Source organism: Pyrus communis, chromosome 4, assembly GCF_041283825.1.
Source record: "Pyrus communis isolate YQ-2024b chromosome 4, ASM4128382v1, whole genome shotgun sequence".
NCBI classification, from domain to species: domain Eukaryota; kingdom Viridiplantae; phylum Streptophyta; class Magnoliopsida; order Rosales; family Rosaceae; genus Pyrus; species Pyrus communis.
The window spans coordinates 6826125-6838435 of NC_142568.1; the positions used below are offsets into that span (position 1 = coordinate 6826125).

A 12311-nucleotide genomic window follows, 5' to 3' on the forward strand; every position below is an offset into this window, starting at 1 on the left:
CCTGAGCTCTCCCACGGGCTCCCCCTTAGCCCAATTGCCCATATGGGCTTGCGTCACTTTGGCAGGGGATTGGATTGCAAATGGGGCCGGTCCACAGGGCAAAAGAGCACATTGGAAGTGCTCTCAAAAGAAAAGTGTTTGATTTCGTAAGAAACAAAGTATACAAAATTGCAGAACAATTCATACAACGTTTGTAACATCACAAACAGATTGCCAAACTCACTTATTAATAGTGGTAAAACTCAATTACTCGGTAACAATGTAATTAGAAAAAAGTCATGATACTAATCGGATATTAACCAACGACTAATGTTGTTATTAATCGTTAGATTCCCATGTCTTTGTTCAAATTAAACGCTTTTAGTTGATGTTTGACCAGGTGGGGCCAGGGCTAGAAGCAGCATTCTCTTTCTGGTCGCTGTATCCCCAGGTGGGGCTAGGGCTAGGAGCAAAGGATGATGGAAATACAGTTATAGCAAGCTTCTGGCCAGCATCTAAACAGTCTGAGAAACACCACAAATGTACCATTTTCTTCCTGGGGTTGCAAGGTTGATCACATCCTTTCCACTTGTTAATGGCACAGAGTCTAATGGAGCTGAGCATTCTTGAAAGCCTGTGCCGTTCACCTTGAACACATTGTGGGCGCCTTTTGGATAGTTAAAAACTGCATAAGATCAAAGATAAAAAAAAACTCTTTGATGAATTCCCAAACCACTATTTATAATAATAAAATTAAACAAATATACATGGACCTAAATCTCCACAACTGAAACTATATGGACTAAAGCTGAACTTCGCTCATCCAAACTACAAGGACCATAATAATTTGGCCTAAATTTAATGTATGATATAACTTAGAGAGAAGTTAGTGTTTTTGGTATTTACCAAGGTTGTCGCCAACATAGAACATCTTTCCCCGAGCCCAAGCTTGATAATCACAATTAATCGTCCACCCTTTGTAGTCGCCAACAACATAATCTGTTGCTAAAATTGAAGGTGCAAAAATTGCTAGAATGGCTAGGATTAGGAAGAGCTGGGAAGTGGCCATCACAACTAGCTAGTATTGAGCTGGGAAGTGGTTCACTCTCTAAAGTTGGTTGTTGTTTAGATGATGAGCTCGATCAATTTGGTTGCCAAAATGAGTTGAAAGTTTGCAAATTTATAGGGTTGTAATCGACATGAGTACTCTAGTCTAGCATTGGGTTTGTCCACGGACGGCATTGCCCTGCCGAACGGTACGAAAAGATTTGAGAGTTAAATACAACATAATAAACAAATTATACTCTCTAGCACATCAATCTTGTTTTTGTTGGACATATTTAAAAATGGTTGCTCTGTGTGACCAGGAACCTTCCATGAAGTTATATGTGGCGTGCCCTACGAATTGGTTTTCCTGCACTATTATGGATGCCTAATGAAAAAGAAATATCGTAAAAAAATTGTAGGTCAATTGGTTAATAGCACTTATCAATATACCATTTTTAACAAACGATATTATTTACACTAAAGGGGTGAGAGAGTGGGCTAAGCCTCATAATGGGCTACCAATAATATGGCTTTGACGAGAATATCACTACTTACATTTTGCTAAGAGTGTTATTAATTGTCCAAATTCTCATGTTTCATAAATTATTCTAATATATGAAGAAGGAGATTCGAACTTGCGTGAAGCATTATCCATTTGCATTATATGATTGTATTGTAAAACTTATCATCGTGGTGTATAGACATGGCTATTTCTTGTATGATCTATTAACTCGAACCGAAATGACACAAAACTAACGGGTTCATGGAAGGTTTATCCCACGAAAAACACCACCTTGTTTGGTGGATAGGGTTGGCCATTTAAACTGGTACACCGAACTAGAACAAACTAAGAAAAACCAAAAAACTCAGTGTTGGCCTGACCCGAATGGGGATTGTTGATTTTGACTAAACTAATTCGATTCTTGGATTTGTCACATGATGCTTTGTATGCATCTAATACTTGAAAGAAGTTGAGGCTTCACTATAAAACTAATTGGTAATAGGAAGATATCCCAGCTTACTTATAAGCTCATGTAAAATTTCTTCTCCCATGAATGTGAGATTCATTTTCAACAATACCCAAGTAGCCCTCCTCATTTCTTTTCCTCCCTCATCTCCCTTGTGGTCTCACATTCTCTCGTCTCCATTGCATACTCAACCTTCATCATATCTCTCATGATCTCCCAACCTCATGCACCTTCAAAACCGTCATCCACTATATTATTGTTGTTCTTTAGATTCATTGATAGATTTGTGTAGGAAATTGATTACTAGGTTTGGAGTTTAAGTGAGGATGGAAGGAGTCCAACAAAAAGAGTAAAATGGGTTTAATTCCGTTTTTACCATACACCGATCAACGTCATATCTTCAAGGACCCACTAAAGAATTCATGTTGAGGCACCCCTGCCGAAGCCCAAGAGCTTCGCTCTAACCAGGAGGCCAATCATCATGTAGCACGTGTCAGCATTAGAATAAAGCCCCTAGAATTCCACAATGACCGCGAACGAAGGCTTGGGACTTTCATCAACTATAAAAATAGATCATTATCCTATAATTATCCCTAATGTCATTGCCGTACTTAAACTCGTTAATAAAACTTAATAATTAATGATGATTGTGCTTGAACCTATGTATTGTGTAAACTCTTCACTATTAAATAGAACTCTTTTACCCTCATAGACGTAGCCCGACTTAGGCTGAACCATTGCTAACTTGTGTTTGCTTCTCTATCTTTATCTCTTTACATATTATCCTCACTAGATGATTGGAGCAACCTTGCAAAGGTCACAAACTTGACACTTTATGTTATTCCAAAGTCTCATTGATTTTGACATCAACACACTACTACAATTAATAGTTTGTGTGACGAAGCACAGTTTGTCACACAAAGACAAAAACATCGCCTGAGAATTAGCACGACAAAACCTTCGATGCGGCTTCCGTCGTGCAAAAGTCGTGAGAGAAGGGTTTGCGCGACGACTATGTAAACTATGTCGCACAAAATGTCTTTGTGCGACGACAATAACATGCCTCACACAAAACCTTTTGCGCAACGTAGCTTAGTCTCATTGTCGCACGAAGATAGGTGCGCGACGTAGCTTACGCAGCCTTCGCACAAAGGTATTGTTATTTGTTTTATTTTCTTCTGACAATATATATATATATATATATATATATATATATATATATATTTGTATAATTTGTATAAATATTTTAATTAAATTATAAACAATAATTAATAAATCAGAGAAAAAATATTTAACTATAAAATATATGAAAATGAACGTACAAGCTATCCGAATAAAAAAAATAAAAAAATAAAAAAATAAAAAAATAAAAAATAAAAAATAAAAAAACTACAACAAATAGTCGTTTAGGTTTGATGCATCAGGATACTAGCTATCGGTTGGGTGAAACATTTGGGATGTTGAAGGTGGAGCAGGATCAAGAGCTGGCATCGGGATTTGGAGGTCGGACAACTTGCAGGCTCGTAAGATCATGATCATTTTCTTGTCCTGGGCTGCAATTTGGGCTTTTAGGGTTGCCACTTCCTCCATTAGGGCGACAACCTGTCCCATGGTCAGTCAGGAAAAGGAGGCACCTGTCTCACGGACCCATACTTTCACTTAACAACTTTGCCATGACGATGACTGAACGTCTGATCTAGGGTCTCAGTCAGGATCTAAAGACTCGCGTCCTTGGGTACAGTGACGTCCTTGATTGGGGTATCCGGGGGAAGCTGTGATGCCGCTTGTTGAAGAGACTATTCTCCACCATAGTAGCCTGTAATAATAAGAAAAAATATTAATATTTAATAAAAATGTAGTTAATATTTGAACGATTCATAAATATAAGAATAATAACAATTACATATACTTACATGGAGCTGCTCAGTGGCCTCATTGACAAGTCGAACATAAACGTCCTTGAACATGTCGAGCTTTGGGAATTTAGAACCCTCCTAAAGAACAAAAAAAAATTAAGAAAATGTTATTATTCATAATAAAAAAATTAAATTGTATAAAATTTAAAATCAATATACTTTACCTGACGTTGCACTTCAACCCTATAGGAGAAGGGCATCAAATCGAAATGGTGGAGAAGTGTCTTTAACTCCCGAGCTTTCTTGCCAGCAACAGATTTCTTATGTTAAACACACAATATATATGTTAGTGCAACTATTTGAAAGAAATTAGTAAAAAAGTTTTAAAAAAAAAAAACTAAAACAGTAATAAATTATTATTAACATATTATGTACATACTTACCATAAATCTTGTGTCCGTAAATGTTTGCAGAGCCACTCCCAATCCTTCGACCGCTCCAACAACTCCGTTGGGCAACCCTCTAGGCAAGTAATCACTGGATCATCCCATTTCTTAAAATGCGCGTGGAGTTCGCACTTCCAATGTTTGTACCGGGTTGCTATGTTCTCTTCTAAGTATGCGGTGGCCTCAGGGGATATGTCCTTAAGACTATAATTGAACTACAAATATGAAAATAATAAAATAATAGTAAGAAATTTAATACTATTAAGATAATATATTTTTGTTTATAATATTTGAAATCAAAATTTAAAAATAATAAAGGCTAAAAATGAAAATACTAACCGACAACTCATGCCGCACCAATTTCTCGTCTCCTCGAGAATTTCTGCCCAAGATTCCCACTATATAGCACAATGCCAATTGTCCACCGAATAACAAAACACAGCTGATAGCGATGCTACTATGCTGCTGTGAGGTAACCGCTCCACAATGTCACAAGTCATACGCTATCTTGATGAATTTGTTGGAGTAAGCTATGTTCCTGCCTTCATACAGCTACGATTAGATTATGCTAGCCCATTCAGTGCTCATCAACCCTGCAGCCTCCGACTACTTTTTCATCAATTAAACTCTCAAGAAGGAAACACAACGAACAAAAAAAACTTTCTATTTGCAAAATCTGAAGGTCTACCTCCAGAAAACACAGCACACGGACACCCATGTGTCCACACTCAAAATTCCAGTATACAGAGGCATCAACCATAACTATTTTTTAGGTGATCCACAACACTTAATTACTAATCTAAACCTCGGCTTAGACTCTAAAGAAGCTGCCCCAAGAAAGGATCGACTTTGTTACACATACAATTAGCATCTGTCCGAAAAAAGTCTGAAGATTATGTTAAAAAAAAAAAATTAGACTCCTAAATTTCTTGTTGGGGTTTATCAGAAATTGTGAACAAAAACCAAATTCCAATCCAAACTCAAAAGCCACAATTTGCCAAAATCCCAAAATAATATGAAATTACCCAAACCCGTATCCCTTCCAAAACCTAGCAATCAATATAAATTTGAAACCAACAAAAAAAATTGGGGGAAATTGATAGATAATCAAATTTACTTGAGGAGATGAAGAGGGTAACCTACTTTCGATTAACTTCAGTGAAGAGGAATTTGGAAAATGAAGTGCTGAGGCGCGAGTGAACTGAAATTAGTTTGAGTGACCAATTTTTCCTTTCGATTCGCCGTGGAGCAAGAACGAAACAGTGGAGTAGGGAAGAGAGAGACTAAGAGTGAAACATTGCAAGAGGGAAGAGATAGATGGAGTGAGTGAGAGGGCGAGAAAGGGAGGGTGACTTTGATATTAAAAAGACCTTGCGCGACGCACCAGTGTCGCGCAATAATTTGGAAAAATTAAAAAAAAAAAACTCCCATATTTTCTAATTGAACTACCAAAATTTTAACAAATTGTGCGACACATGTATACGTTATGACGTCGCACTATAGGTGTTTGCACAACGGCCTCATTGTGGCGTCGCGCAAGTTATATTTGAAAAAAAAAAAAAATTTATTATACATACAAATTAAATAAAATTTAATGCTACTTAATAAATATATAATAATTATAAAATTTATTTTACGTACAAATTAAATAAAATTTAAAGCTCCTTAATAAAAATATACCATTAAATTTAATAAGTTTACATTAAACCTCATTCAAACTACAATAATAACTATTGCTATCCTCACTACTATCATTTTCGGATTCCCATTCATCCTAATCTTTGTTTGCCTCTTCTGGTGCATTGCATCGTGGCAGATCACCGAGGTCAATTGTAATTGACTCTATTGGTATTTCGATTTCGGGAACTCCAACTACTTGAAATGGTTCTTAGACAACATTAGTATCCTGGAGTGTTTCTTCACCAATTTATATCGAAAATGATAGCTGTTAGTCAGCGATGTTGTCGTTGTCATCATGATCTAGTGCAGGAATATCATATAGCCCTCTTTGATCAATCTTTTGAACAACTTTCCAACCACTGTTGGCCTTTGGGTCATCTAGATAGAATATTTGTTTCGCCATAGTTGCCAAAATTTATGGGTCTTCATGGTACCAACGCCTGGTAGTGCTGGGTTTGCATCAAACCAAGGCACTTAAACAATATTACTTGACGCCTGTCTTTGTAAAGCAATAGTACCACACTAGTTAGTTTGCCATAAAAATCAATGTCTTCACTGTTGTCGACACCTGGGACAAGTACACCACTATTTTGAGTAGATGACTTGTCATCATGTGCTGCCCCCAAGAACTTGATCTCGTTGACATGACAACTTGAGAACAATTTAGCGTGAAGCAGTCCTCTTGCGCAAATTATATAATTCTTCATTGTAAAAGGGTGAATTCAGTTCCTTCAATTTGTTTATCTAATATAACATATACAAAATGTTAACTTGTTAGTGTAACCAAATTTAAAGATGGACATGAACAATTTGGAAAAATATGCTCAATTCAAAACACATACAACCTACATGTTCGCGAAACCAAGAAGGAAACAATTCACAGTGCTTCTTGGCATATAAATGTGAAGGATGTTCCCGCTTCATCAACTGTTCATACTCTTCAAGGTATGGCAAAGTCTCATCACAATTGTTGAGTATAAACCAATGCGCTATCTCCATGTCCTTTTTGGTAAACGATTCGCCTTTTACAGGATCGCCGAAGGGTCGCACGATTTGGGCAAACTTCAATTCTACAATCAACTCCAAGGGTGGACATAACCAAAGATTCCTACAAAGAAAAGAAATAATTCAGCTTAGCACCCAAGAAAACTTAGAAAAAAACAAACGAAAAATTGAAAATGACATAAAAAGACAATGAATAGAAATATTGGGTTGCCTCCCAATAAGCGCTTGCTTTTACGTCCGCAGCCAGACGATACCAACAGTAATCATTCAAGGGAAGCTGGTTCTTGGAGGGGTATAACCTCCACATCATGCTCCACAAAAGACTCGTAATATGGTTTGAGTCTATGTCCATTCACTTTGAACATGTTTCTGGTCTTTGCACTTTGGATTTCCACTGCACCATGAGGAAAAATATTAGTTATAACAAACGGACCAACCCATCGAGAACGAAGATTACCTAGAAATAACCGAAGGTGAGAATGGCAAAGCTCTTCCTTGATATCATTTTGTCATGAAATGCCTTTGATTTCTCCTTGTATATTTGCCTAGACTCGTATGCATCATTCCGGATTTCATCTAACTCATTCAATTGAAGCTTCCTTTGCTGTCCAGCAACACTCATGTCCATGTTGTAGGCTTTGATCGCCCAATAAGCTTTGTGTTCTAATTCTACTAGAAGACGTCATGATTTTCCATAAACTAATCGAAATGGGGACATTCCAATAGGAGTCTTATAAGCAGTCCTATAAGCCCACAATGCATCGTTCAAGCGCATGCTCCAATCCTTCCTACTAGGACTCACAGTTTTCTCCAAAATTTGCTTCACGTCACGGTTCGATACTTCTGCTTGACCACTAGTTTGCGGATGATAAGGTGTAGATACCTTATGTGTGACATTGTACTTCCTAAGCAACGCTTCAAATGTTCTATTGCAAAAGTGACTCCCTCTATCGCTAATGATTGCTCTAGGTGTCCCAAATCTTGCAAAGATGTTAGTCCTAATAAAATCTGAAACAACTTTTGAATCATTAGTTTTGGTGGCTTTAGCTTCCACCCATTTAGAAACATAATCCACAGCCAATAAAATGTAAAGAAAACCATTTGAAGATGGAAAAGGTCCCATGAAATCAATGCCCCACACATCAAAGATCTCAACAATCAAAATAGGGGTTTGTGGCATTTGATTTCTTGGGCCCAAGTTACCTGTTCGTTGACAACGATCACATGTTGCACAAAACTCGTACGCATCCTTAAACAAACTAGGCCAATAAAAACCACTCTCTAACACCTTAAGGGTTGTCCTCTTTGCTCCAAAATGGCCGCCACATGCATAAGAATGACAAAAAGTTAGAATAGATTTAAACTCAGATTCAGGGACGCACCTTCTAATCAATTGATTAGGGAAATATTTCCACAAATAAGGATCATCCCACTTGTGGCATTTGGCGGTTTTGACAAGCTTATCTTTCTGAGCACGTGTAAAATCATCCGGAATCTTTTTGGTGACCTTGTAATTGATAATATCTGCATACCAAGGGTCAGTAACCTTTAATGAAAACAATTGCTCATCCGGAAAACTCTCACGTAAAGGGATGAAATCTTCCTCTGTGTTTGAGTGCACAAGTCTGCTAAGATGATCTGCTACAACATTCTCACTCCCTTTCTTATCCTTGATCTCCAAGCCAAACTCTTGAAGCAGAAGTATCCATCGAATGAGTCGCGGTTTTGCATCTTTTTTTGTGAGTAAATACTTCAAAGCTGCATGGTCAGAAAACATAATAACTTTAGTTCCAATCAGATAAGATCTAAATTTTTCTAAAGCAAATACAACAGCTAGAAGCTTATTCTCTGTTGTTGAATAATTCAACTGTGCATCATTGAGTGTTTGTGATGCATAATAGATGACATGTGGCACTTTGTTGACACGCTGTCCTAGAACTGCACCGACATCATAATCTGAAGCATCGCACATTAACTCAAAAGGTAAACTCCAATCTAGTGGCATGATCACAGGAGCCGTGGAGAACAACTCCTTAAGCTTGTTAAATGTCACCACACACTCTTCATTCATATCAAATGTTACATCCTTTTGAAGCAAACGGCATAAGGGTCTAGAAATCATTGAGAAGTCTTTCATAAACCTACGGTAGAAACCTGCATGTCCAAGAAAAGAACGAACCTCCCTAACAGTAGTAGGGAGGGGTAAAGAACTAACAAGTTCTACTTTAGATTTATCAACTTTAATTCCATTTTCAGATATGATATGCCCTAGAACTAATCCATGCGAAACCATGAAATGACATTTTTCCCAATTTAAGACCAGATTAGTTTCTTGACAACGTTTTAAAACTAGGGATAGATTATGTAGACATGTATCAAAAGAATCACCATAAACTAAAAAATCATCCATGAACACTTCAATTATTTTCTCAATCATGTCAGAAAAGATACTTACCATACACCTTTGAAATGTGGTCGGGGCGTTGCAAAGTCCAAACGGCATCCTCCGGTATACAAATGTGCCAAATGGACAATTGAAAGTCGTCTTTTCTTGATCCTCCGGAGCAACTGCAATTTGATTATATCCAGAATAGCCATCATGAAATTAATAATGAGAATGACCAGCTAACCTTTCTAACATTTGATCAATGAATGGAACTGGAAAGTGATCCTTGCGTGTGGTGTTGTTTATCTTCCGATAATTTGTACAGACTCTCCAACTATTTTGCACACGTGTAAGCACTAGCTCACTAGCTTCATTCTTAACAACTGTGACTCCGAATCACTTTGGAACTACTTGAACAGGGCTCACCCACTTACTGTCCGAGATTGGATATATGATGTCAACATCAAGAAGCTTGATAACCTCTTTCTTGACGAACTCCATCATGAGTGGGTTCAAACGGCGTTGAGCTTCCCTTGTAGGTTTTGCACCTTCCTCCAGTAGAATCCTATGCATACATGTAGCTGGATTTATACCTTTGATATCTGCAATGCTCCAAGCTATGGCAGTTTTGTGATCCTTCAGTACCCGGATCAATTTCTCCCCCTCTTCTGCTGTGAGTTGTGACGATATGATGATCGGTAATGTTTCATCCTCTTTCAAAAATGCATACTTCAAATGTTCAGGAATCGGTTTAAGCTCCAATTTGGGTGCCTGAATCACAGAAGGAAGAATTTTTTTCGTTAGAAGTAGGAAGAGAAATAAAATAGGAAGAAGACTTACCACGAATTAGTGAAAGAGACTCAAGGGCTGCCACTGTCTAGATTAATTCTTCTTCAATGTGCTTGGAATAATTAAGTTTTTCATGTGTAATGCTATGCACTAACGCCTTCTCTAAATTATCTTGTCCCACACCTTCATTAAAACAATCCTTCACAAAATAGTCAAACGTATCAATAGACAAACAATATTCAAAATCACTAGGGTACCTCATAGCATTGAAGATTTTGAACTTGACGCTTTCTCCATCAATTTCCATGGTTAAAGTACCATCGTAAACATCAATCTTCGTACGTGCCATTCTAAGGAATGGTCTTCCCAATATAAGAGGAAATGCAGTAGGCATAGGGTCATGTTCCATCTCAAGAACAAGAAAATCAGCGGGAAAAATAAGTTCATTCACTTGCACAAGTACATCCTCCAATAGGCCTTTGGGATATCTATTTGAACGATCTGCCAACTGGATTACTACCTTTGTTTCCTTCAAGTCTCCAAGGTTTAGTGATTCATACACTGAATATGGCATCAGATTGATGGATGCCCCTAAATCACACAATGCTCTCCCAAACTCTTTCCCTCCAATTACACATGGAATGGTAAAGCTACCGGCATCTTTCAACTTCGGTGGTAGCTTTCTCTGCAAAACAGCTGATACTTCCTCGCTTAATGCCACAGTTTCTTGATCATTGAATCTCCTCTTGTTCGTACAAAGCTCTTTAAGGAACTTTGCATACTTGGGCACTTGTTTTATGGCATCTAAAAGAGGTAAGTTCACTTGGACTTTTCGGAAAGTATCCAAGATTTCCTTATTAGTTTGCTCTTTCTTAGACTTCATAAACCTACGAGGAAAAGGAATAGGGACACATGAGTTAAATGAATTTTGAAATTCTTTACTTACCTTATCAGAATCTTTTTTGTTCAATTCTGTATCTTTAGGAGACTTTTCAGTGTATGTTGAAGCCTCATCTTGCTCAAGATTTTTGGTTTGTTGTTCCCCTTGCTCATTTGTATCTTTTCTAGTCCTCTTTTGCATCCTTGGCTGCTCAAAAACTTCTTTTCCACTCCTTAAAGTCTCAACATTCATTTGCTCCGCATTTGGATTCACCACGGTTTGGCTAGGCAACCTTCCTGGTTGATGTTGTTGCCCCATCAAACTTGCTAACTGACTCATTTGGCGCTCAAGGTTTTCAATTGCTTTGTCTGTTTTCTGTTGATGAGATTAAGTAGAGTTAGCTAAAAAAGCAATTAAATCCTCAAAAGACTTACTTGGAGCTTGTTGTTGTTGAGGCTGAAATGGTGCATGCGGTCTTGCTTGAAAGGAGCCAGGTAAACGGTTATAGTTGTTAGGAACAGATTGTTGTCCGTTGTCTTAATTGTTCCACTTTAAGTGTGGATGATCACGCCACCCCGCGTTATAGTTATGGGAGTATGGATCATACTTTTGTCTTTGTTGCCCCTGAAACCCTCCTAACGCATTAGCTTGCTCAAGACCACCTTGATCCATTAACGATGGGCACATATCCGTGGCGTGTCCCATCATTGAACATACACCGCACATGTCTTTTGGAGCCACCATAACCTGTTGCACAAGATTAGTCAAGTTAGCTAATTGTAATTCAATACTAGAGTTAGCACTTTCCTCGTTAACTTTCTTAAAAGGTAGCTCATCTTTCCCTCCAAATTGTCGTGTGTTACCAGCAATGTTTTTTAATAATGCCTTAGCATTTGTTGGTGTCTTGTCCATGAATGCTCCTCCACTTGCTGCATCAAGCATTACACGATCAGTACCACACAATCCTTCATAAAAATATTGTATTAAAAGATGCTTTGAAATTTGATGATTAGGACAAGATGCAACCAAATGTGTGAATCGCTCATAGTAATCTCCAAAGGGCTCTCCATGTTGTTGTCGGATTGCACATATGTCTTTCCTTATGCTTGCAATTTTTGTGGTCGGAAAATATTGCTCCAAGAATGCTTGCTTCACCTAGTTGCATGTGTTCATTGATCCCGAAGGTAAATTGTAAAGCCACTCCTTTGCCTTAGCTTCTAATGTAAATGGGAATGCCCTTAGCTTGACTTGCTCCTTATCCACATATGCTGGTCT

General features: G+C 37.8%; 1 long non-coding RNA gene, 1 other non-coding gene and 1 pseudogene across 2 annotated transcripts; all 3 read right to left on the reverse strand.

Moving 5' to 3' along the window:
• Positions 1 to 360: 360 nt before the first annotated feature.
• On the reverse strand, positions 361 to 1048 carry LOC137721944 (blue copper protein 1b pseudogene; annotated as a pseudogene).
• Positions 1049 to 3401: 2353 nt separating this feature from the next.
• LOC148697377 (uncharacterized) lies at positions 3402 to 5586 on the reverse strand. Its single transcript, XR_015961531.1, has 6 exons — positions 5440 to 5586; positions 4636 to 4902; positions 4294 to 4511; positions 4075 to 4170; positions 3908 to 3988; positions 3402 to 3810 (listed from the first exon to the last, which is right to left on the reverse strand). It is a non-coding gene; the product is annotated as an uncharacterized LOC148697377 (long non-coding RNA).
• A 1053-nt stretch (positions 5587 to 6639) lies between these two features.
• On the reverse strand, positions 6640 to 11425 carry LOC137721945 (uncharacterized). The gene is made up of 5 exons (XR_015961170.1): positions 9768 to 11425; positions 9437 to 9549; positions 8364 to 9135; positions 6826 to 7084; positions 6640 to 6720 (listed from the first exon to the last, which is right to left on the reverse strand). It is a non-coding gene; the product is annotated as an uncharacterized LOC137721945 (transcript).
• Positions 11426 to 12311: the final 886 nt, after the last annotated feature.